Below are 24,101 nucleotides of genomic sequence, written 5' to 3' on the forward strand. Positions count from 1 at the left end.
TGTTTGTGTTATTAATTAATGCACTGGATTACAAAAAAGGAGCAGCGGGAAATCGCACGCTGAGAACGCCGATAAACATACAGTGCGACGCAACTCGAGAAATAGTATTGAAAGGTCAAAGAATTTAGAAAAAAAAAGATTGAATCGTCGCGACGGCACATCACAGTCCCGTAGGCGTCGAAGTCTGTACAATGAAATTATTTTTGAACAGCTCTGATAGCGCCCACGCAACAATGGTTGCTTGTATACTGTCAAATGCTCATATTCTGCGGCCTTAAGCTCATGGCACGGTGCGAAAATGCGCGCGTGGAGTAAGCGAAACAGTGCGCGGACAAGCATGCAGACGCGCAGTCGGTCGCTATGAATCTGCGCGATCGCTGCATTGAGGCTTCATTCTATTACGCTCCATTTAGTTATACAAACACTATAAGAACGTATTTCACATAGTTTGCTCTCAGCGTTTACCTACCTTTCACGCAAGAAGCCGGTTCGGGAGACTCCATCGCGGCGACCGCGCGCAGTGGCGTTTACTGTACGTATTCGGTAAAGAGATAGCGGCTGTAAACGATTGTGTGCTTTCAGTTTGCCCAACATTATTATTTAGACAGTAAGAAACTTCTCTCGTTTCGAAAGTACTTACAGAAATGTCCGGGAGAGCTCGCGCGCGGTGTTTTCAGTGAGCGCTGACAGCAAAACCTATGAGGAGCGCGCCACGTGATCCCTCATACTACGCCAGCGAGGCGCTTCCGATAGAGGGCGACTCCGTAACTCCTCGCCGCCAATAGTAATCGGGAGCACGCACAATGTTCTCGCACACCTTGCGTGATATACCGTAGCGCTGAAGTGTTTCTTGTACAGCGTAGGAGCAGAAGCAGAAGTGCAGTGTTGGGCACAGGTACTTAAGTTGATGAAGTTGAATTGCGCCAAGAAGACCCATCGAAGCAATCGCACCTGCTTTTTAAGAAGCCTACTGCACCATGAATATCAAGGCAGTTATATTTTAACGGCGCCAAACTTTATTAGAGCAATATAAATCTTGCTGACATTATTGTTATCATTCGAGTGTTGAAATTGCTAGCCTCTAGATACGGTGTAAGTTGATTAGTTGTTTGCGTAATAAACGAAGGTACGATAATTAAATTGTCAATAATTGATCTTAGGCAGCTAACGGACATGATTAGCTTGGAGCCAGTCCTCGAGATTATCTAGCTGAGCGAATAATTATTAAACGTGCATCTGTATTGCACAAATGTTTTAGAAGTAATCTATTTGAAAGCATAACTGATGCTGAAAAAGAACGTTTATAAGGGCGACCTGACCGAGCCCAGTCTTTTGTGATAATCTGATCAATCGCATCGCTCCGTAAGCACTGTACATTCCTTGCGGCCCGTCCGACGCCTACGAAAAAACGGTCTATAGACCGTTTTTTCGTAGGCGCCGCCATATTGTGAACGCAGTGGCGCCGCCTATGAGCAGCGCCATACTGGCTTGGGTGAAAGCGGTCTCTTGCATGGCATGTATACGCTCGGCGGCAAGTTCTGGCGTTTGTTTTCGCGGTCGTGCGGTGTGTTTAGTATGACGTGCGTTTTCTACGTGGTAAACGGTTCTGTGAGACGTGCTGAAGTGGTTTAAGGCGTCATGGCCGGAATTTCTGCTGGCGTTGAGGTGGACGGAGCACGCAGCGCGATGCGTGCGCACATGCACAATCGTGCCTACAATCAGCCTCGGAGATCACTTGTGTATTTCTGAATGTTCCAATCACTAATGTGACCTTATTGCAGTGTTATCCTCTGTTTCTGAGCTGCAATTTAGGAGCCATGAAACATACGCGACGATCGTAACAGCGTGAGTGTTGGTATCGTTCTGCTACTATAGGAGCTGTGATGTTATACTTTGACAAGCGTCCAAACTGTTCGCTGCAGGTTACATTGCGTGACTACTTGGTTCGATGGATGAGGTTTCCGCCCCTGAATAAAATAGTTTTGGCTGGTGATAGCAGCATGCCTTACTGTCTGAATTACGCTTGTCCAGCAAAGGGACTGTTTACGAACTGCGCGAGCGTCCTAAGCAGTGGTAGGTGCTGGATTATATATATCTTTCTTCTATATACACCGCATGGTCCAAGCATACCGCATCAGCGCTTATATATTTATAAACGTTGTGCGGCGTGACCATGCGAGGCGCTATTGCGGCGTTAGCCCGTTTTCTCTTGCTTTTACGAGAAAGAGGATGATAACCGAATTTCTTTTTGTTGTGTTCGTTCGTTGTGTTCGTTCCGTTTTCTACGACGCACACACACGTATTACGGAAAGCTTGTCCTCAAAAATAGACATCGCATTCTTTTTTATGCGATCCCTCATATATTATGGCTGTATGCAGGCAAAAAGGCAATGCTGAAGCGCACAGCTTACATATGTACGGTGCTGGTTCACCAACCGCAGTGACTGCTGTGTTGAGCAGCGCCATCGGCCTCATGCAGGAAGGCTACCGTAGACGTATGGTAATTTGAAGCCTACTAGACTGGAAATGCGCGATAACGATGCCGGTGCATCACAAATATTTGTTTGCGCCTTCCGGTTAGATGTTTCGTGATATCCTGAGGTTGGCCGTGCACGTGCATACGCTCTTATGTTTATGTTTTACTCCCTACGTGAAGCGATCAGATTTTGAGCAGATTTACCATTTCATGCTGCTAATACAGAGACACCCGTTTTCTTTGTTGAATTAAAACTGATAAAAGCAAGATAGTTCACAACACATACACACACCGCGACTGATAATGTGCGTACACCGCGGCTGATAAAACGCGTCACATTTTTGCGCCCCCAAAAGATATTTCCGCCTACTGTAGTTACCGATGCACCGAAAGGCTTCCCTGACGACCTCATATGAACGGACATGGCGTAAATTTCACAAAGTACCATCTAAAACTTCTCAAAATTGTTCCGCAGCATGCGACAGCAATACTTTCAAGCAACGCCGCGCCGGATCGCCCAAGCCAGAGAGGAGGAAAGGCTCTCCGCGCGCCCTATCCTCCTCGTCCGATGAAACGGTCTATATGCAGACGAGGAAATGTATGTATACTACCATACAACCTTGACTCGTAAGAGAAGAGGGGCACCGACTGTGGAGTTGTGTGTGCTGTACAAACGAAAGACGGAATTATGATATCCACAGTGTATATATATTCAGGCACACCCAACTGTGGTATTAAGAAGTTCATGACCACGCACTTTGCATTGGTTAGCCGCGATGACAATACCCTTGTGATCACCATTGGAGGCTTCAATGTGGGCATTTCAAAACCAGAAAAGAAATGGTTCACTGAGATTATGCAGCAAGAATTTGGTTTGAAGTGCTAGACCAGTCGAAGTAACTCAATTAAGTAGCAACGGTCGTGCATAGATTCTACTTTGGCCAAGATTCTGTCTAAGGTTGTAACCGTGCCAACCCGCATATATCACCGTAACCACAAGGCTATCGTCAGTACCATTACCAAATGGTGAAAATAAATACATGACCCCTTGTCTAATCCTGTCTGATGTGCTACAGCTTAACTGGTCATCCATCTCCACAGAGTGGAATGGCTCCTAATATATATTTTTTTCTTTGTGCGTTGGTTTCGCTTTCAGAAAGTGATAATGGTATAAAGGCAGTGCCATTCAATCTTGCTTCTGTGGATATAAATAAGATTCAAGTAAACTCTATATCCGCGCCGTGCTTGCTTAGTGTGTGTAGTGTTGGGCTGCTAACCCTTACAAAAATGACTTTAGACTGTCTATAGAAAGTCTATAGACTTTTTATAGACGACCTTGCCTTTTTATAGATTCTGTAGAATCTATAGATTTGGACTTTTGTTGATACAAAGTCCATAGACTGTCTATAGACAAAAGTCGATAAAGTTTCTATTTCTTTTTGTCTATGCGCAGTCTATAGACAGTGTATGGAAAAAAGTCGATATGGTGTTCGTTTCTTTTTTGTCTGCTTTTCCACAACAGACACCTATAGACAAAAGTCGATACTGCCTCTATTTATTTTTCTCTATCATTTGTCTGTAGACTTTCTATAGACAAAAGTCGATAAGATTTTTATTTCGTTTTGTCTATTCGCAGTCTATAGACAGTCTATAGAAAAAAGTTGATACGGTGTTCCTTCCTTTTTTGTCTACTTCCTCTCTATACACTACATATAGACGAAAGTCTATACAGCCTCTATTTATTTTTCCCTGTTATTTGTCTATAGACTTTCTATAGACGAATGTCGATAAGAATTCTATTTCTTTTTGTCTACTCGCAGTCTATAGACAGTTTGTAGAAAAAAGTCGATACAGTCTCTCTTTATTGTTGTTCATTCTTCGTCTTTAGACTGTCTATAGACGAGAGTCAATAAGGTGTATATTTCTTCGTGTCTATTCCCACTCTACGTAGTTCTTCAAACATGCACATGCACACACACAGATACACACACACACGCACACGCATACACATACACACATACACACATACATACACACATACACACATACATACACACATATACATACACACACATACACATGCACACACATACACACACACATACACACACACATATATATATATATTGCTGCGCGAGCTGCCCGAGTCACATTCCTTATTACGTCCTTATTCTATACCAACGGTCTTACGGAGTGGCTTCATCGAATAATAACAGACATGCTCTTCATATATGTTTGTGATGACCATCGTGACTGGGATATTGCTCGCCCGTTTGTCATATTAGCGTACAATTCATCACGCCACGACACTGCACGTTACTCGCCGTTTTATTTCTTGTGCGGCCGAGATTCAGTATTGCTTTTTAATACAATATTGTCTACCCCTCAAGAGTCCGTGTCTTAGTATACAAGCTATGTCATTGCTCGAGCCCAAGAAACACGCCAAGTTGCTCACCGTCGCCTTTGTGCTTCTCAGAACAAGAGTAAAAGCATTTGCGACAGTAGTCACCGGGACGCCGATTATATTCTCGGGGATCTTGTCCCTATTCGATCTCCCACCCGCCATTTCGGCGTCTCGAAAGAACTGATATCCCGCTACTCCGGCGCTTACCGGCTCCTCTGTCAGGTAACTTACGTAACCTACGATATGTCTCCGGTCACACCTACTACTCGCTTCATCCAGACTTCCCATGACGTCGTTCAGGTCAGCCGCCTAAAACGCTACCAGTCCTTTTCTGCCTAAAAAGCAGCGGAACGGCGCTTCCACGCCTAGTGGAAATCTGTTACGCAGCTCTGCACAAAGCTGAGGAACATGAGCACGAGCTTAGGTCTGAAGAAGTGAACGGTTTAATGACTAGCCTGCTTTGTCAATTACTGTAAAAAAGTGTACATTCTGTAAATAAAAAAAATATGCGGTATTACGTGACAAGACCATGATCTGATTGTGAGGCATGGTGTAGTAGGGGAATCTGGAAAATTTAGACCACCTGGGCATCCTTAACGTACACCTAAATTTAAGTACATGTGTGTCTTCGCATTTCGCCCCCATCGAACTGCGGCCGCCACAATGTATATGCGCTAATCGTATTGCTTCTTCTCTACAAATACAAGTTTAGACTAATACAAAAGTATTAGTCTAAACCTAACTTAACGGGAAGCTTTAGCTCCTACCTGGGAAATCATCAATCCTTTCTTCTTACGACAACTGCACCGCAATTCATGAGTTATGTTGAACTTAAAAGAAACAGTTAAAATTAGATTTCAGAAACTCAATTTTTATTTAGCTTCCAGTTTTCTAAATTCAAAAAATTGCGAAATCTCAAGAAACTAAAGTAAAGATGATGTCGGAATTCGCTAAGCTGCACCTAATATTTCATTTAATGCAGACAAAAATGATATATCATATGCCACCCTGAAATACACCACCAACTCCTGAATATGGTATTCGCAAAATCTTAACAGGCATTGTAACTTCACATAAGTTATAAATTCATACATCGAATTTGTCCGATTGAAATGCTCCAAGGGATGCAGTTTAGAGGGATGCGATATCAGTTTTCATCCGGACTAACGGATTTGTAAATTTCGTACTTCTTTTTCAAATTTGCCGATTTCCGATAATTCTTGTCAGTAATGCCATGGCCTAGATCAAAATTATTATTGCAGCGATCACTGTGATCTAACGTTCTCTCTTGAATGCAACAATTCTCTTTCATATCGGTTGAGCGATTTTCTCATAAAATCATTTATGTGTTTTACATGCATTTGAGCAGCCGGCATCGAAGAAGGGCCCGAGCTAAAGCTTCCTCTTATTGAATCACACTGGTTCTTAGAAAACACAAGAAAAATAACGCTGACTATACCGAAGCCCGCGGCCGCAGTTGTGCACAAATAAACAGAAAAACAACAAAGAAAGGGAACCCAATGCAAGCTTTGCGGGAGCTGTTATCTCGGCCAGACATCTCACCCGGAATGTCGACGAGCTGTCTTGCGAGGTGTCTAGAAAATCGTGGATTCATTGCAAGTCGAGCAAGTAGCAGGTTGTCTTCAAGATAACGCTGATACATAAGCGCGCTCGTTTCCAAGTGCCGAGGGGAAGCAACAGTCTCAGGGTGTGCTTCTTTTTATTGTGTGTTCTTTAGTCCCGCGTCATTGCATACGTCACGGCGCGAATTTCAAATCTTTAAGGTTGATACGCCACGTGGTGGCGAAAAAAGAAACTAAACGCATGTCCATTATTGCTGGGTATGCACATATACCAACTTGAACGAGCTCATATCATGATAGGACAAAGCACCTACAGAGGTTCAGAAATTGGATGGACTCGCTATCCATTGAAAAGTGCGATGTTGATATAGGCTTAACGAAATTTCCAGAGTTAACTTGATCATTAATTTCAGGAAAGGCATCGAAACTTGAACACTGAAGGCACACAATGCTCGCAACATGTCAGCACAGTATGAATAATGGCAACAACATTAAGTCCGAGGCAGCTTTCGGTGGTCTATATGTGTGCTCCAAGCTGTATTATGCATTTATGCAATGCATTTCGTTTCCACGCTAACGTGGAAACGAAATGCATTGGTAATAACTGTACTGTGGATAATATGTCGAGGGACACAGTTCTTAATACGAACCTCTATAGGAAAAGATTGCTGCGTTACGGTTCTTCAGCGTTCAATCCAGTAAACTACTATTTGTTGGTGTTCAACGTGCAGAAAATTGGGCATATAACGAAAAGCAAGAAGGTTTTAATTTTGGCAATCCAGACAAGATGAGATCAACATATACATTGAGAATGGCCATACAATATAGATGTTGCAGTCTTCCTTTGCATGAAAGCGCAAGTAAACATATTGTAACAGATACGAAAGGCACGGACAAGAAGAGAAGAAAGAGAAGACGAAGAGAACGAGGAGTTTGAGAGGCCGGGCTGCGCTTCGATCACGCTACGACCATCGCCCATATTCTGTAAATAAAACCATACCTTCGCAACTCATCTTAACAGTTGTGGTGGAAGGTGCTGGGTAATCGACACCTCGACACAAGTTCTTCGACGGAACCGTCGCCTTGCTGGACTCCCACCGAATCCACCGGAGTTGAATATGTCCCACGACGCAGACGAACAACGGCCCATTCCAACTGCTGCACCGACCAGTTCCATTCTACAACTGAGAGATGCGCGTCCCTTCGCCGGAAGATCGGACGAAGACGTCGAGGAATGGCTCATCCATTATAACCGGGTGAGTGCCGCTAACAAGTGGAACAGCGCTGCTCAGCTTTCGAACGTCGTGTTCTATCTAACGGATGCTGCGTTGTTGTGGTTCGACAATCACGAGCAAACGTTCACGACATGGGGAAGGTTTGTTTCGGAAATCAAAGAACGATTGGGCGACTCCGCGACGAAAAAGAAAAGGGCAGAACAGACGCTACTGCAACGTGCGCAAGTGCCAGGTGAAACCTGCACGACCTACATGGAGGCAGTAATAAAACTGTGTAGGATGGTGGACTCTGGAATGTCCGAGGAAGACAAAGTCGGGCACATCCTAAAAGGAATTGCCGAGGATGTTTATAACTTCCTCATCGCAAAAGACAACCTGACTTCTGTCGCTGACATCATTCGGCACTGTCGTACTTTCGAGCAACTGAAGACAAGGCGCGTCACGCCGAAGTTTGGCAGGCTAGCCAATATGACGACAGTTGCTAGCGTGGACACCAACCAGCCCCTCAATCTGGCATCAACGATCCGACAAATAGTTCGGGAAGAGCTAAGCCGGCACGCGCAAGTGACACATCCAGGCACTCATAGCTGCCGCCTGTCACCAGATTTCGAGCCTAACGTAGCATCCTCCTCCCCGTATCCTGCGGCGAGAGGCACTGAGGATTATGAACTCGCGCCCCGACAGCAGCCACGTCTCTACGACAGAGGCCCTACTTATGACGCTCGGCCACAACGAGAGCAGCCGCGTTTTCACCCCCGAGGCTCTGTGACTTCTGTCAGGCCGCGACGAGAACAGCACCGACCCTATTACCACGACGCGACTTACGCACGGTATAACGGATTTCAGCAAGCAGCAGAGCCACGTTGTCCACATGACAACGAACTTTCTCGCCGACCGCAGCCGCCTACCATTCGTTTTGAGGAACACGCTGTGAACCGCGACCCTCCCGTGTGCTACAATTGCGGTTCCACAGGCCATATAGCTCGGTATTGTCGCCAAGGCCGTCAACCACGTAGGACACCACCGATGTTCTTGCCACCCAGAACTCGTACTTCATATTGTTACGTAGGAAGACGCAGACGAAAAGCTATGTACAAATATATTTACAAGGAAAATACGCTGCGCTAGGCCAAGAGGCAACAGCCCGCGCTAGCTTCTAATCGTCGTCGTCTTCACACTGCTGGCCTTTCGTGATCGCACATATTGTGCCGTAGCACTACCCCCGGCTGCAAAAGCGCCGTCCCGGAGCGACTAAAGATCGGACTCGGGAGCAGTGTAGTAGGCCTTGAGCCTACTGACGTGTGCGACATCACTAGATGCCACAGGAGAGGACGAGGTTGAGCCCACAGGAGCAATTTCGTAAGTCACAGGCGTCACCTGGCGCAGCACGCGGTAGGGCCCTGTGTATCGCGAAAGAAGCTTCTCTGAAAGCCCGACGTGACGAGAGGGCGACCACAGGAGCACGAGCGCACCAGGTGAACACTGTACGTCACGAAGTCGGGCGTTGTACTGACACTGCTGAGTGGTCTGTGAGGCCGTAAGTCGAGCACGGGCAAGCTGGCGTGCATGGCCGGCGAGGGCGATGGCGTCGCACGCATACTCGCTTGTTGAGACCGCAGCAGGAGGAAGTGCCGTGTCTAGGGGCAAGGTAGGTTCGCGACCGTACAGTAGATAAAAGGGAGAAAATCCGGCGGTGTCGTGCCGGGAAGAATTGTACGCAAATGTTACGTAAGGAAGGGCTATGTCCCAGTCGTGGTGGTCCTTGGAAACGTACTTGGCCAGCATATCGGTAAGAGTACGGTTTAACCGCTCTGTCAGGCCATTGGTTTGAGGATGGTATGAAGTAGTCAGTTTGTGTTGAATGGAGCAGGAACGCACAATGTCAGCGATAACTTTCGAGAGGAAGTTTCGACCACGGTCAGTAAGCAGCTGTCGCGGGGCGCCATGAAGCAAGATAATGTCACGCAAGAGAAAGTCCGCGACGTCAGTGGCGCAGCTGCTAGGGAGAGCACGAGTGATAGCGTATCGGGTGGCGTAATCAGTCGCGACGGCTACCCATTTGTTCCCAGAGGATGGCGTGGGAAAGGGACCGAGCAGGTCTAATCCAACACGAAAGAACGGTTCCACAGGGACGGTGATCGGCTGGAGATGACCGGCAGGTAGCACCTGAGGTGTCTTCCGACGCTGGCAGGGATCACAGGCAGCAACATAGCGTCGAACGGAGCGAGCGAGACCAGGCCAATAGAAGCGGCGGCGGACGCGGTCGTACGTGCGGGTTACCCCAAGATGTCCTGCAGTGGGTGCGTCATGCATCTCAAAAAGCACAGTCTGTCGTAGATGTTTTGGCACGACAAGAAAAAGATCAGGGCCATCAGGGAGGAAGCTCCTTCGGTACAGAATGCCGCCCTGGAGGACATATCGGCGAACGGATGCGTCGGTAGGTGTAGAGCGCAAACGCTCGATGACTACTCGCAGCGATAGGTCTCGGTACTGCTCATCGGCGATGTTAGCGAAGGCAGACACAGAGAAAATGCCGTCGGCGGTACTACTGTCGGCGTCGTCAGGCTCGTCTACCGGGTAGCGAGACAGGCAGTCAGCGTCCTTGTGTAGTCGGCCAGATTTGTAGGTAACAGAGAACGAATATTCTTGGAGGCGTAAGGCCCAGCGACCAAGTCTTCCTGAAGGGTCTTTCAATGAGCATAACCAACAAAGCGCGTGATGGTCTGTGACAACGGAAAAGGATCGGCCATATAAGTATGGGCGGAATTTCGCAACCGCCCAAACTAGGGCCAGACACTCACGCTCAGTGATGGAATAGTTGCGCTCCGCGGGTGAGAGGAGCCTGCTGGCGTAAGCGATAACACGGTCGTGGCCACGCTGGCGTTGTGCCAGTACTGCTCCAATTCCGTGACCGCTGGCATCAGTACGGACTTCGGTAGGCGCAGAAGGATCGCAATGGGCCAGAACGGGAGGCGTTGTGAGAATGTCGATTAGATGAGAGAATGCAGAGGCCTCGTTATCGCCCCACTGGAAAGGAGCGTCTTTTTTCAAAAGGTCGGTTAGTGGTCGTGCTATGGCGGCGAAATTCCTCACGAAACGGCGGAAGTACGAACAAAGGCCGATGAAGCTGCGCACATCCTTGACACACGTCGGAACAGGGAAGTGCGTAACAGCATGGATCTTGCCTGGGTCCGGTTGCACTCCGTTCGCGTCAACGAGATGTCCAAGGACGGTAATCTGGCGATGGCCGAATTGGCACTTCGATGCGTTGAGTTGCAGACCGGCTCGCCGAAAAACGTCCAGGACTGCTGAGAGGCGCTCGAGGTGCGTAGCGAACGTTGGGGAGAATACGATAACGTCGTCCAAGTAGTACAAGCACGTGGACCATTGGAAACCGTGAAGAAGGGAGTCCATCATGCGTTCAAAAGTGGCAGGAGCGTTACATAGGCCGAACGGCATCACCTTGAATTGATAAAGACCGTCGGGTGTCACAAAGGCAGTCTTCTCGCGGTCGAGATCGTCCACGGCAATCTGCCAATAGCCGGAGCGAAGGTCAATAGAGGAGAAATAGCGAGCACCGTGGAGGCAGTCAAGGGCGTCATCAATCCGAGGTATGGGATACACGTCCTTTTTGGCAACCCTGTTAAGGTGCCGATAATCCACGCAAAAGCACCATGAGCCATCCTTCTTTTTTACCAGCACAACCGGTGACGCCAAAGGACTACATGACGGTTCAATATAGTTCTTGGCAAGCATTTTGCGAAATTCTGCGTGAATAACTTGACGCTCAGCTGGTGACACTCGATACGGGCGGCGATGAATAGGAGGGGCATCGCCGGTATTAATGCGATGTTTGACAGCTGTAGTTTGGGCTAAAGGACGATCGTTAAAGTCCAAAATATCGTGGTAGGAAAACAGAACGCGGTAGAGTTCACGAGCGTGCTCGGAGGGCAAGTCGGGGGCAATCATTTTCCGTAAGTCAGCGATGGTACAATTTGTCGACTGCGATGGTAGAGAAGTATCGGATGAAGTGTCGTCTACTGCAATGGATGCTACTGAGTGATCCTCCAACGAACAAAGCTGGACCAAAGACATCCCACGTGGCAGCACTTGTGTCGTCAAGCCAAAGTTGACCACTGGCAGGCAGACGCAATTCACCGTAATAGATAAAACTGTATGGGGTACTGTGATCCCGTGTGTAAGGACGACGTCTTGAATAGGAGCCGCGATGTAGTGACCGTCGGGGACTGGTGGGGATGACACTAGGTCAACGTAGGTCAGTGCCGAAGGTGGCAAGCGAACGAAGTCGGCGGAACTGAGGCGACTGGGGTGTGGTTCAGTAAGATCCAGAACAGGCAGGTCAAGGCGGAGAGTACTGGCGGAACAATCGATGAGAGCAGAATGTGCGGAGAGGAAGTCTAAGCCGAGGATGATGTCGTGGGGACAGTGGGCGATGACTGTGAATAGCACGATTGTTGAGCGATCGGCGAAGGAGACGCGGGCGGTACACATACCAATTACGGGGGCTGTTCCGCCATCGGCGACACGGACAACAGGCGTCGTGGCGGGCGTGATAATTTTCTTGAGCCGGTTACGAAGGTCAGCGCTCATTACGAACAAATGCGCCCCAGTGTCTATGAGAGCAGACACAGAAACACCGTCGACGTGCACGTCAAGAAGGTTCAGATGAGTGGGCAAAGTCAGTAGAGGATTTGGCGGCGTAGGGAGCAATGCAGCGTCACCTCGAGGCGCTGCATCGTCTAGTTTTCCGGCTGGGAGCGGCGTCCGAAGGGAGTCGGCGAATAGGAGCGACGGGGCTGGGGAGAGCGAGATTGTCGTCGTTGGGGCGAAGGCGAACGAGAATAGGCGCGGTTCGTTGCAGGAGAATCAGTGGCGGCATTATCGGAGCGTGCGGCATAGGGACGAGAAGGGCCACCTGAGGGGCGAGAGTAGGCAGTATAAGTAGACCGGATCGGGGAACTCCAGCGACTACGACAGTGCCGAGAAATGTGCCCGATTCGATGGCAGTGGAAACAAATAGGCTTGTCAGCTGTGCGCCATTCAGATGGGTTGCGCAAACGTGGTGGGTAAGAAGATGCGGGACGGGGCGAAATCGAAGTAGCCGGGCGGGTATCAGGGCGATGGGCCGAGCAGATGGTGTGAAGACCCATGTTTTCAAACTCCTGGCGGACAACTGCCTGGATCAGTGAGACCGTGACTGCAGATGTGTTGGTGGAACTGGAGTCGAAGGCAGCCGGATAGGCGGCCTCGATCTCACGCCGGACGATCCTGGTAACATCGGCACTGTTGTTGGGACGAGGAGCGTCGGCACAGGAAGATGTCGCTGGGGTGTTGGGCAGACGGGCAAACTGCTGGTCAATACGTCGGCTTTTGGCGAGTTCCAGGCGGCGGCACTCTTTTATAACAGCATCCACCGTGGCTACGTTGTTGCAAACGAGCAAGTTGAAGGCGTCATCGGCAATGCCTTTGAGGATGTGGGAAACCTTGTCTGACTCAGTCATGTGGGTGTTAACTTTGCGGCACAGAGCCAAGACGTCCTGAATGTACGTGACATAGGGCTGTGTTGACGTCTGCACACGGCCGGAAAGCGCCTTCTGCGCGGCAAGTTGTTGACCGTAGGGGTTGCCGAACAAGTCTCGAAGCTGTGTATTAAGTGTATCCCAACTGGTGAGCTCATCTTCGTGCGTGCGATACCAAACTCGAGGTGTGCCACCGAGGTAAAAGACTACGTTGGCGAGCATAATAGTACGGTCCCACCGGTTATTGCGGCTGACGTGTTCATACAGGCTGATCCATCATCGACGTCTTCCCCATCTCGGCCCGAGAATACGCCAGGATCACGGGTAGCGGGGAGAGTGATGTAGGTCGTCGAAGGGGCAGCAGGTGTCGGAGCCGGCGGAGTCGGGTTGTCGTCGCCGGGAGCCATGAAGGAAGGCTTGACGTACCGTCCACTGCGAAGCTCCGTGACGAGGTACAGGGAACGTCCACCTCCACCAGATATGTTACGTAGGAAGACGCAGACGAAAAGCTATGTACAAATATATTTACAAGGAAAATACGCTGCGCTAGGCCAAAAGGCAACAGCCCGCGCTAGCTTCTAATCATCGTCGTCGTCTTCACACTGCTGGCCTTTCGTGATCGCACATATTGTGCCGTAGCAATATGACTTGCGGACGAGCGATTTGCCCCCAATGGACCACTTCTCACATGAGACCAGGCGCAGCGATTCGCTAGCATCTGAGCGGAGTTTGACGCCACCAAATAGCCGTCCCCGTCGCTCTCCGTCCCCTCGGCGCCGTTCTTCCTCACCGCCGCCGGGAAATTAGCATCCGCGGCCAGTGGAGGTGTGGTCGCTGGACGGTCTTCGCAAGAAATACCTCTGCCTATTGTGATGTTCAAAAACAAAGTGAATGTCTCGATTGATGGAACAACGACCATGGCGTTAGTTGATACTGGGGCGACTGTGTCTGCGATGAGCCTCGGTTTCAAAAACCGGCTAGGCCACAAAGTTATGTTTTCTTGGAACGACGGTATTACCTTTCGTGGAGTAGGCGGTGAGTGGCTTCATCCCCTTGGTGTTTGTGCTGTGAGTGTTTTGTTGGCTGGGAAAGCGTTTGTGTCGGAATTCCTTGTTTTTTCTCGTTGTTCGCACGACGTTATTCTTGGTATCGATTTTCTTGAACAGTGCGGCGCTTCCGTGGACTGTGGTTGTGGTGAAATCTCATTCAACAAGTTATTTATATCAGCACATTCCGAACAAAGCTTGGGTGGCGAAGACGGGGACACAGACACACTCAGTGTTCTTGATGAAGTGATTGCACCATCGTGGTGCCTGACGCCCGTTCGTGTTTCTACAACTACTGTTAATGCTGATTGTGTTGACCTTGTAGTTAGGCCTCTCCGCGTAAACTGTGCTAAAAAAATATACTCATGCCCTGCTCTATCGTGTGCATGACGAGAGGAGTCGCCACATTGTGGGCGCTGAACTGTTCCGCCACGCCGGTCGTCCTTCCTCGCGGTATGAAAATCGCTCTTTTCAATGAAGCCGCATGTAGCTCAATAGCGGCACTAACTACGGATGTCTCCGCAGCCTACTCTTCTTGCGATAATCGCCATTCTGAAGAGCTAATGCTTGGCATGATCAGCAAGGCTCTCAGTACATCGGAACGGCAAGCACTGGTGCAAGTCCTTGCCAGGCATGAGGCTGCATTCGACTTCACGCATGGAGATGCACCCCTTCATTTACCGTCGTCCCGCGCTCGTCACAGAATAGACACTGGCTCAGCGCAACCCATCCGCCAGAAGCCCTACAGAGTGTCATCGTCCGATCACAAAGTTATTACCGAGCAAGTCAAGGAGATGATGAACAAAGGTGGCGTTCAAGAGTCATCTAGTCCATGGGCAGCCCCAGTAATCCTGGTCCGAAAGAAAGATGGCTCCTGGAGATTCTGCGTGGATTACCGACATCTAAACGCAGTGACGAAGAAGGATGTCTATCCACTAGCAGGAATCGATGACGTCATTGATTGCTTACACGCTGCTTCTTACTTCTCGACACTTGATTTGCGATCGGGGTATTGGCAGATACCTATGGACCCTGCCGACAAGGAAAAGACCGCTTTCGGGACTCCAGATGGCCTATTCGAATTTAATGTTATGCCTTTTGGCCTTTGCAATGCTCCTGCCACCTTTGAAAGATTCATTGACACAGTACTACGTGGTCTAAAGTGGGAGATATGCATGTGTTACCTCGATGATGTTGTAATCTTTGGCCGCACGTTTTAAGAACATATCGAACGCCTCAGGCTCGTTCTCGACTCCATTGAGAAAGCTGGACTGGTTCTAAACTAAAAAAAGTGTCGGTTCGGCGAACGTCAAACACTAGTCCTGGGACACTTAGTCGACAAGGATGGCGTCAGACCCGATCCTCGTAAGACTGAAGCAGTGAGCTCCTTCAAGCCACTGCAGTCAGCACGAGAACTCCGCTCATTCATTGGCCTATGTTGGTATTTTCGTCGTTTTGTTCCCCGGTTTGCCGACATCGTTTACCCATTGACAAGTATTTTGCGACAAAATGCATCCTTCCATTAGACACCAGAGTGTGAGGCATCATTCTCTCAACTGAAGTTTATACTAACATCAGCACCCCTCTTGCGTCCCTTTTATCCATCTTGCCCGACTGAAGTTCACACTGATGCTAGTGGAATCGGGATAAGAGCGGTGCTTGTACAACGTCACAGTGGCGCAGAACATGTCGCATATGCCAGCCGTTGTCTGAGCAAATATGAACGCTATTATACGGTTACGGAACAGGAATGCCTGGCAGCCGTTTTCGCCGTACAAAAGTTTCGCTGTTATCTTTACGGTAGACCATTCAAGATTATCACCGAACATCATTCTTTATGCTGGCTGGTCGGTTTGCGTGATCCCTCTGGTCGCCTCGCACGTTGGGCGCTGCTCCTCCAGGAATACGACTTTGTGGTATCGTACAAGAGTGGCCGTCGTCACGCTGACGCAGACTGCCTCTCTCGGATTCCTCTTGCGACTACCGACTGCGATGCTGAGAATTTCGACGACTGTCTCGCTGCTGTTACTCCTACGTTCCCTGACGCGGCAGACTTTCAGCGAGAACAACGGGATGATGCTACCCTTGATCCGTTTTTTGTCGCCGCCCGTACTTATAAAGGCAGCGGTCGCTTTACTGTCCGTGATAAATTGCTGTACAAAACTAATTACTTCGGGCATGGAGCGCGATTTCTGCTTGTTGTCCCCGAGAGTCTCCGTTCCGACGTTCTACGCGCCATGCATGACGATGTGACATCCGGCCATTTCGGCTTCGTACGAACGCTGCACCGCACGCAGGAGTGCTTTTACTGGCCCAAGATGTACGAAACAACCAAGCGCTATGTCGCTAGTTGTGAAACGTGCCAACGTCACAAGCGACCGACCACCGGAGCCCCGGGTCCCCTTCGGCCATTGACACCGCCCAGTACGCCGTTCGAGTAAGTAGGCACATCCCTTTTGGGGTCCATTCCAGTTATCCAACAACAAGAACCGCTGGATAATTGTCTGCGTAGACCATCTTACACGGTATGCAGAAACTGCAGCCATACCGTCTTCCACCGCTGCTCGCGTGGTGGTCTTCCTGCTGCGTTCCGTGGTTCTTCGTCAAGGCCCACCACGCGTCATCATCAGCGACCGTGGTCGCCAGTTCACGGCGGATGCTATTGAAGAGTTACTTCGTTTGTGCACTTCAAAGTTCCGTCATTCCACGCCGTATCATCCACAGACCAATGGCCTCGTCGAAAGGACAAACAGAACGCTGACTAACATGCTTGCCATGTACGTCTCCTCCAATCATAAGAACTGGGACGACGTGCTGCCTTTCATCACTTATGCGTACAACACGGCGAAGCACGAAACCACGAACTATAGCCCATTTTATCTCCTGTATGCAAGGTTACCGCGAAGCCCTCTGGACACTTTCTTACCCTTCGTTCTGCACAGTGATGATTCTGTATCGGAGACTTTGTGTCTCGCCGAAGAAGCGCGTCGAATAGCTCGTATTCGTGCTCTGGCCTCGCAAAGTCGTTCGAAAGAGCGATACGACGACCGTCACGTACAAGTATCGCTGCAAAAAGGTGACTTAGTCCTTCTTTGGACACCGCAGCGCAAGCGTGGATTGTGCCAAAAGTTCCTGTCACAATATTCAGGCCCATATGTAGTTGTGGACCGCCTGAGCGAACTCACTTACGTCATAGCTCGCCTACTGTGCAATGGTCGGCGATCAAGCAGAACTCAGCTGACTCATATTGCTCGCCTGAAGCCTTTCTGCCCTCCTTGTCTATACTGACTCGCCCCACGGTCTTCGTCTGCTTGCGGGGAAATGTAACAGATACGAAAGCTACGGACAAGAAGAGAAGAAAGAGAAGACGAAGAGAACGAGGAGTTTGAGAGGCCGGGCTGCGCTGCGTTCACGCTACGACCATCGCCCATCTCCTGTAAATAAAACCATACCTTCGCAACTCATCGTAACAATATATATGTTCTAGCGTAACAGTTCTTCTTTTACGCCAAAATGTTGCCTTTGCTTCGAGTTGTTGATGAATTGGACTTCGCCCTGCAATCTCCAGGTAGCTCAGAGGGTAGGGAGGCTGCCTGATAAAGGCGGTGGTCTCGGGTTCAAGTCCCCCGACCAGGACGAATTTCTCTTCCAATACGAGGCTTTCCTTTCGAGTAACCCGTATAGGTTTCCTTTGCAGCAATTGCTAAAATTTGGTGGATGCCTTATTTTCCCTATAATAATATATATGTATTGAAACCCAATTTTTTTTTAGGCGAGAGGATATGGCACTCATTTTTGTAAAGGCAGTGCACTTACACATACACAGACGAACGCCAAACCATCCTAAACACGTGCGCTGAACTGTAACTAAAGGCTTGTTTCTGTGCGAGAAGCGTTTACGTTTATTCAGTCGAATCGAAAGCTTGCCTAGGAGAAAAGAAACGGAGAAACTGAAGGGGCAGATCGAAGAGATAACTTTTTAGGCTTCAACGCTGAATACTCGAGACAAGAAAACGAAACAGAGGCTACAAGACCAAGTGAAGCACGGCGCTTGACTCCACGGTAATCAGACGCATAAGAACACTTTTTCGAATTGTAGCGAAGGGGATTGGTGGTCGTTTTTATATCCATTTCACAACAATAACGGCCACCCAACTAGCCCACCAATATTTTCTCAACAACCCTATGTAGTGGAGTACTATATGCTAACAGGGCAGAAGTTTATCGGAATATGGGGTCTCGATGTCGTGAGCAGTGGTCTAGCTAGGAATCTCGCTGAACCTGCTCAGACATGTATTGTCGAAATGTTGCCTCCAGTGACATTACTAGGTCGACCGCAGAATACTTTCTGATAAATATGTTCAGCACTAAAGCTTATTTACTGACAAGACACATCATAGAGATTTAACAATAATATTTAAATGTATAGCTTGAAGTTATAATCTTTTCCAGATGTGTTCTTGGTGAAATTCCCCGCCTTCAATAAAAACTTAGAGGAAATATCGTTCTAACACAACGATTAAAGACGTGGGCAGGGATAAACAGCAGAGAATAATTCATAACGCAACACAAGTAGCCAACCAGGCTCACTATATTGAGAGCGGGAGAGAAAAATGGTAAAATTGGCAGAGAGGTTCGCGAGGGTGGTCCCGGGTCTAGCAGAAACTACAGTTAATGCAAAGGCATAGTTTATAAAACTAGAGAAGGAAACAGTAAGAATATGAGCTGTGCTAGTTAACAACAGAGGAGTAGCGTGAAAGCAAGATATGAATGAAGGCGGCACAGTGTTCATGTCTTGGTTCTGAGCTGCTACTTGTCATTTTGTGCAAACAAGTGAAATCTCTACTTGTCTCTAAATCTACGAATTGCAGCTAGTGAGTTCACAATGTGTACACGTTCACAACGAATTCTCGAGACTTCACCAGTTTCGAGGTATCAATTTGCAACATGTGCGACGAAATGTACTGGTGTTCCACTTTCTTTCGAGCTTCAAAGCACGTAACAGTGTTTTTTTTTTACAAGGTAATTGGAACGCCAACGCGTTTCGTCAGACAGATTGAAAATAATCTTCTCGAAACTTGTGTAGTCCTGAAAATTCGTTCCTTGCGAACTCACCGGGTATAATTTGTAGATTATATTATCTGCGCAAAGTAATTATTTCACAGGATAATTAGCATAAATACGCTAACTATTCAGTTAAATATTTCAACTATTTAGCAAATGGTCGCTTCATCGAGTAATTTATATCAATAATTAGAATTGGGATATATGCCACAGGTGATTTTTAAGTAATTTGGTACTGCTAGAGAAAAACCCTACAGAGAGGTTGATTGTGTTCCGCAGATTTCACAATTACATGATTGATTATATGGACGCGATCTATCGTATAAAACCGTAAAAACACCATAGAAAACCCCTTCCTGAATCCAGCCTCTTCTAGTGGTTGATTGAAGTAAAGTGTTGCCCGGAATATATTGGACATTATCTTGGGGAATATTTTATACTATACTGAAAGGAAGCTAATGAGCCTGTAGTTCATAATTTCTTTACCGTCTCCTTTCCTATGAATAAGTATAACTTTGGTATTCTTTCGGCTCTCTGGTACACTTGAAGTCATGAGGCATAGTGTATACAGGGCAGCAAGTTTTTCAAGTAAATCATCTTTTCCATCTTTCAATAAACGGACTGCTGTTCCATATTATTCTGCTGCTTTTCCCCTGGAGCTCTCTTCTAAGGCTCTTCGCCCTAGATCTCTCGTCGCAGAATGAAGCATCTTTAGATCGTTAAACACTACTTGCAATGATGGTTGCGTGGCTGCTTTGAGTGCAGTTTCGGCTGGTGTGGGTACATCTGTACAGTACCCAGATGTGTATCAATGAAATCCAATAACTGATTCCTGGAGCGAACGCTTGCTAATGTTGTTGTTTGGTGGTTCATTTCTACTTCCATCTCTTTCTGTCCTTCATCCGTAATGTTACTTGAACATGTATCAGGACGAATGCTTCCTCATTACAACTACAGTGCTTTTTCGTAGTTCTGTGAATAATGGTTTCTAAGTTGTGTGCTTCAATTTTTCTTATGTGACGACAGCAGATAAGAGTAGGAAATTATATTTGCCTTGTCCGTCCATTCAGCAGTCAATGACGACACACCACAAAGATTTTCTGTTGTGGCAACTTCATCATTCCTAGCCTCGTCAATACTAAAGCGTGAAGAAAAATAAAAGTTCTCGGCAACATGCTCCAAGGCGTTTTGAACCCATGGCAGTGAACCAATATACATTTGGGAGACGAGTGCACTAACCACAGAGCGGTCGCCAATTGAAGATTGATACTTGGCAATGAGGGCAAGGTTTCGCACTCTGCGAGCAGTGTCATTTGTGCACGTATTTCGGAGGCCATAAAGAGAAATAATAAAGAGAAATAAATTAGCGTATGCGCGCAGCACAGAATTTTTTTTTTGACATAATGGCGGTGCATTTGCTAGAAATGCTTCTCTGTCACGCTCTTTAAATCAACCTTAAATAGGAAAAAGATGCGTACATGACAATGATGATTATATGCTGGAAACATTGCACAGACCTAAAATAGAGGATGCGCCGAGAATAAGGTTGTTGGCTGAAAACGGCATCAAAAGCATCGACAAATTTAATGGCCACCGCCACGTCGCAACGACCACGCCACGTAGTTTACACAGTAGTTCACAGTATTCAAAGGTGCCAAGTGCATAATGTAGTAGTACTGGAAATGTACAGAGATAATGCAAATGTTAAAGCATTGGCACGTCTTCATTTCGCTCGTTACGTCCGCTGTAGAAGTTTTGGTTTCGGAGTCTACCTCAAATTTCAGGCCGGAGATTTAAAACGACCCATCGTGCCTTAAAAGCGTGAAGGTTTTAGCAAAGCAACTGCCTCCTCGAAAATGACCTAAATATTGATTTACACAGGAACTGAATATAGCAAATGTAGTACGGTCATCTCAACTACTACGTAGCCTCGTCAAGCATGTAGGCGTTTGGACGTTGTGCTACTGAGCGATTAATACAAAAACGGACTGTTTCAGCAAAACAAACGAAAATAAACACGATGTACCAGAAATATCCAAGTGAAATCTATTTCATTTGTGAAATTTCGAGCCACCACGAAAAAAAAAGAAAGAGTAAACATCTTAGCATAAGCATTTGTCTAAACAATTTCAAATAAAGTGCCTTATAGAGCTGTGCATTTTAACTAAACAAGTATAGCCTACTTATACAAGAGGAGGCTCAGAAAGCTAAAATCTATGAACGTAGTTACTTCAATTCTTACTGCATGCAATGCTATGTCATGCAGAAAGTAGACTACATACCTTGCAGATAAAAAAAAAACGTAGAACTGATTTATTCCCCACTATTATTTTCTTACTATCAGAAATTCTAATTAGCTATCAGATGTTATACTACATTTTGGATTATTTTTATTGTTTCTTTAAATTATAAGCTTTTATGTAAGAGCAGCCTTCCTGCCTAAACAACCACTCTAGCCGCTGGGGCCTCCCCCAGTTCGGCGTAGAAGTGGCCGCCATTTTTTATAAAGATGCAGAAAACCAAAACCAAAAAAGCAAATAAGATGCTAGTCATCAATGAAGGCGAAAGCTGCTCTCGAAGTACATTTCAGAGGCGAATGAACTACTGACGCGTGCTGCCTTTTTCCTGTCTGGTTGCGTATATTGTATATTTTTACGAAATCGATGCACAATGGCTGACTTACGTAAAGCATTGATGAGCTTGCAACTCGTCACAACCTTTCTGGTTGCTTCGTGAATGTCTTCATTTTTTTTTCTTCTGCATTTTTGTGCAGTGTACCACACTATGTATTGTATTTCTTGTATGTGCTGTCAGCGCGCTGCAAAAAAAAGAGGAGAGCTGGGTCTGGTCAAGCTGCTTTAAACCAGATTTTGCCCCATCTTCCTCACGGGACATTGTGCGCCTCGTGTACATATTGCGGGGAAATACGGTCAACCCAAACTTAAGTCGTGCAACCACGCATTGCTCTGACTACAGCGCTTGTGTACACCCTCTTTCCTTAATCCAGGAAAACAAACACCTCTAAAAACGGGGGGAATAAACAAGAAGACACCAGATGGTGCTCTTTTTTAGCCGACTTCTTAGCGTAGTTTGTTTTCCAAGTCAGAGAGCCTAAATGCCGGGAGTGAGCAAAATTCATTAGTCATTAACGCATCAAAAACAAAAGCTGTCATTTTTCACTCGCTCATGCAGATTACTTCTCCAGGCGATGCCTACGCTCAGGTAGTGCGACTACTGAAATTGTAAAGACTGTTAAAACTGTAGGAGTGTTTTTTAATTGTATAATCTCATGGTAACCACAAATTAATAAGATAATAACTAATATTTCCAAATGTTTACGTATACTTGCACGACTGCGTTCCTTGCTTCCATTTTCCATAAGGATAACACTTTATAACAGCTTGTTTTTATCGCATGTCAGTTATTGTTTTTTGGTATGGAGAAGTACAACAGCAGAGAACATTATTAGACTACAGAAACTACAGAAAAATTGGTTAGGCAGATTTCTAATTTTTACTATTATGCCCATACGGGTGAATTATTTAAGTGGTTTAACATTATCACAATTCATCAGCTTTACGAGTATTACCTAGCAATAAGATCTAAAAATCCCTGCTCAACAGCAATCGCGCTTTTTTGGATATTTTTCAACTAGAACCATACGTTATCCCATATCCCATTCGTCGCCAACAACACTGGATCATTCCATTGTGCAGAACACACTTTGGCCGACAAATGCTTCGTTTCACTTTGCCTGTTTTATTAAGCAAAATAATTCAAAAAAGGATAATAATTGAAAAATGTGGCACACGTGTTATAAGGGAAACACTTTTATCGTGAAATCAACACAATATTATTTATCACTAACTAAACTTTCAGTGTATGTTGTAATTTATCTTCATGTATTCTACTCTGTAATTTAATCGTAGAGGAATATAGGTATCTATATTTTCAGGTCATGATGAATTTTTGTGTATTACATCTTGTAAAATATTAACCCCTTCTTGCTATGAATGAATTTTGTTCGTCTGTCCTCGCTGCTATACATGTATTAGGGAGGCTTGGGTTCCCCTCAAGTGACTAATGTCACTTTTATCCCGAGCCTGCCCTCATCCTTGAGATGAGAATAAACTGATTAGATTTGATTTGATGTACCATCCAGTCAACCAACGAGCGTTTTGGCGTTCTTAAAGCGAAAGCCTTAAGTGGCTCGTAGCCCCGATGATCTAGAAAACGCGGTGTGTGGTACTGAAGTCGTGTGAGTCCACTTCGTGCAGACGCGCGCTCGCACCACTGCTTGCACGTTCGTCGGCCTCTTCCACAGCTGGCTCCGATGCCGCTCGTCATGCCAAAAAAAGGCAATCTTAACTGAGATAACGTTATTTCGCGTACCCGAACCTACGATTATCGCTGGGAGTCGAACCCTCGAGCTTATGGGGATGTCAAACCCACGAAGCTTGGCGTTAATGTGAATTAAGGCACTGTGTATTATTATAGACTTAATTACCGCACTCGAACGCACGACCTTTGGTGGGTGTCGAACCCACGATCTCTGCTGTTAATCAGGGAGATGTTGATTAGGACAAGTTAATTAGAGCAGCATCAATTAACGCACTCGAACCCACGACCTTTGGGGTTAGAAAACGAGCAATAAGTAACGCATTCGAAGAAGAATGTCAAGTGATTTAATGGATGTCTCTTGAGCGCTCAGTCTTTCGCCGTCAGCCACTTCGGAGCAAGCTGAAGTCACCGC

General features: G+C 46.9%; 1 protein-coding gene across 1 annotated transcript in view; it reads left to right on the forward strand.

Moving 5' to 3' along the window:
- Window positions 1-24,101, forward strand: part of LOC139055672 (uncharacterized) — a 142,942-nt gene that overhangs the window by 94,105 nt on the left and 24,736 nt on the right. The gene's annotated exons all lie outside the window — the stretch shown is intronic.

This window comes from Dermacentor albipictus, chromosome 2 (genome assembly GCF_038994185.2).
Source record: "Dermacentor albipictus isolate Rhodes 1998 colony chromosome 2, USDA_Dalb.pri_finalv2, whole genome shotgun sequence".
NCBI lineage: Eukaryota > Metazoa > Arthropoda > Arachnida > Ixodida > Ixodidae > Dermacentor > Dermacentor albipictus.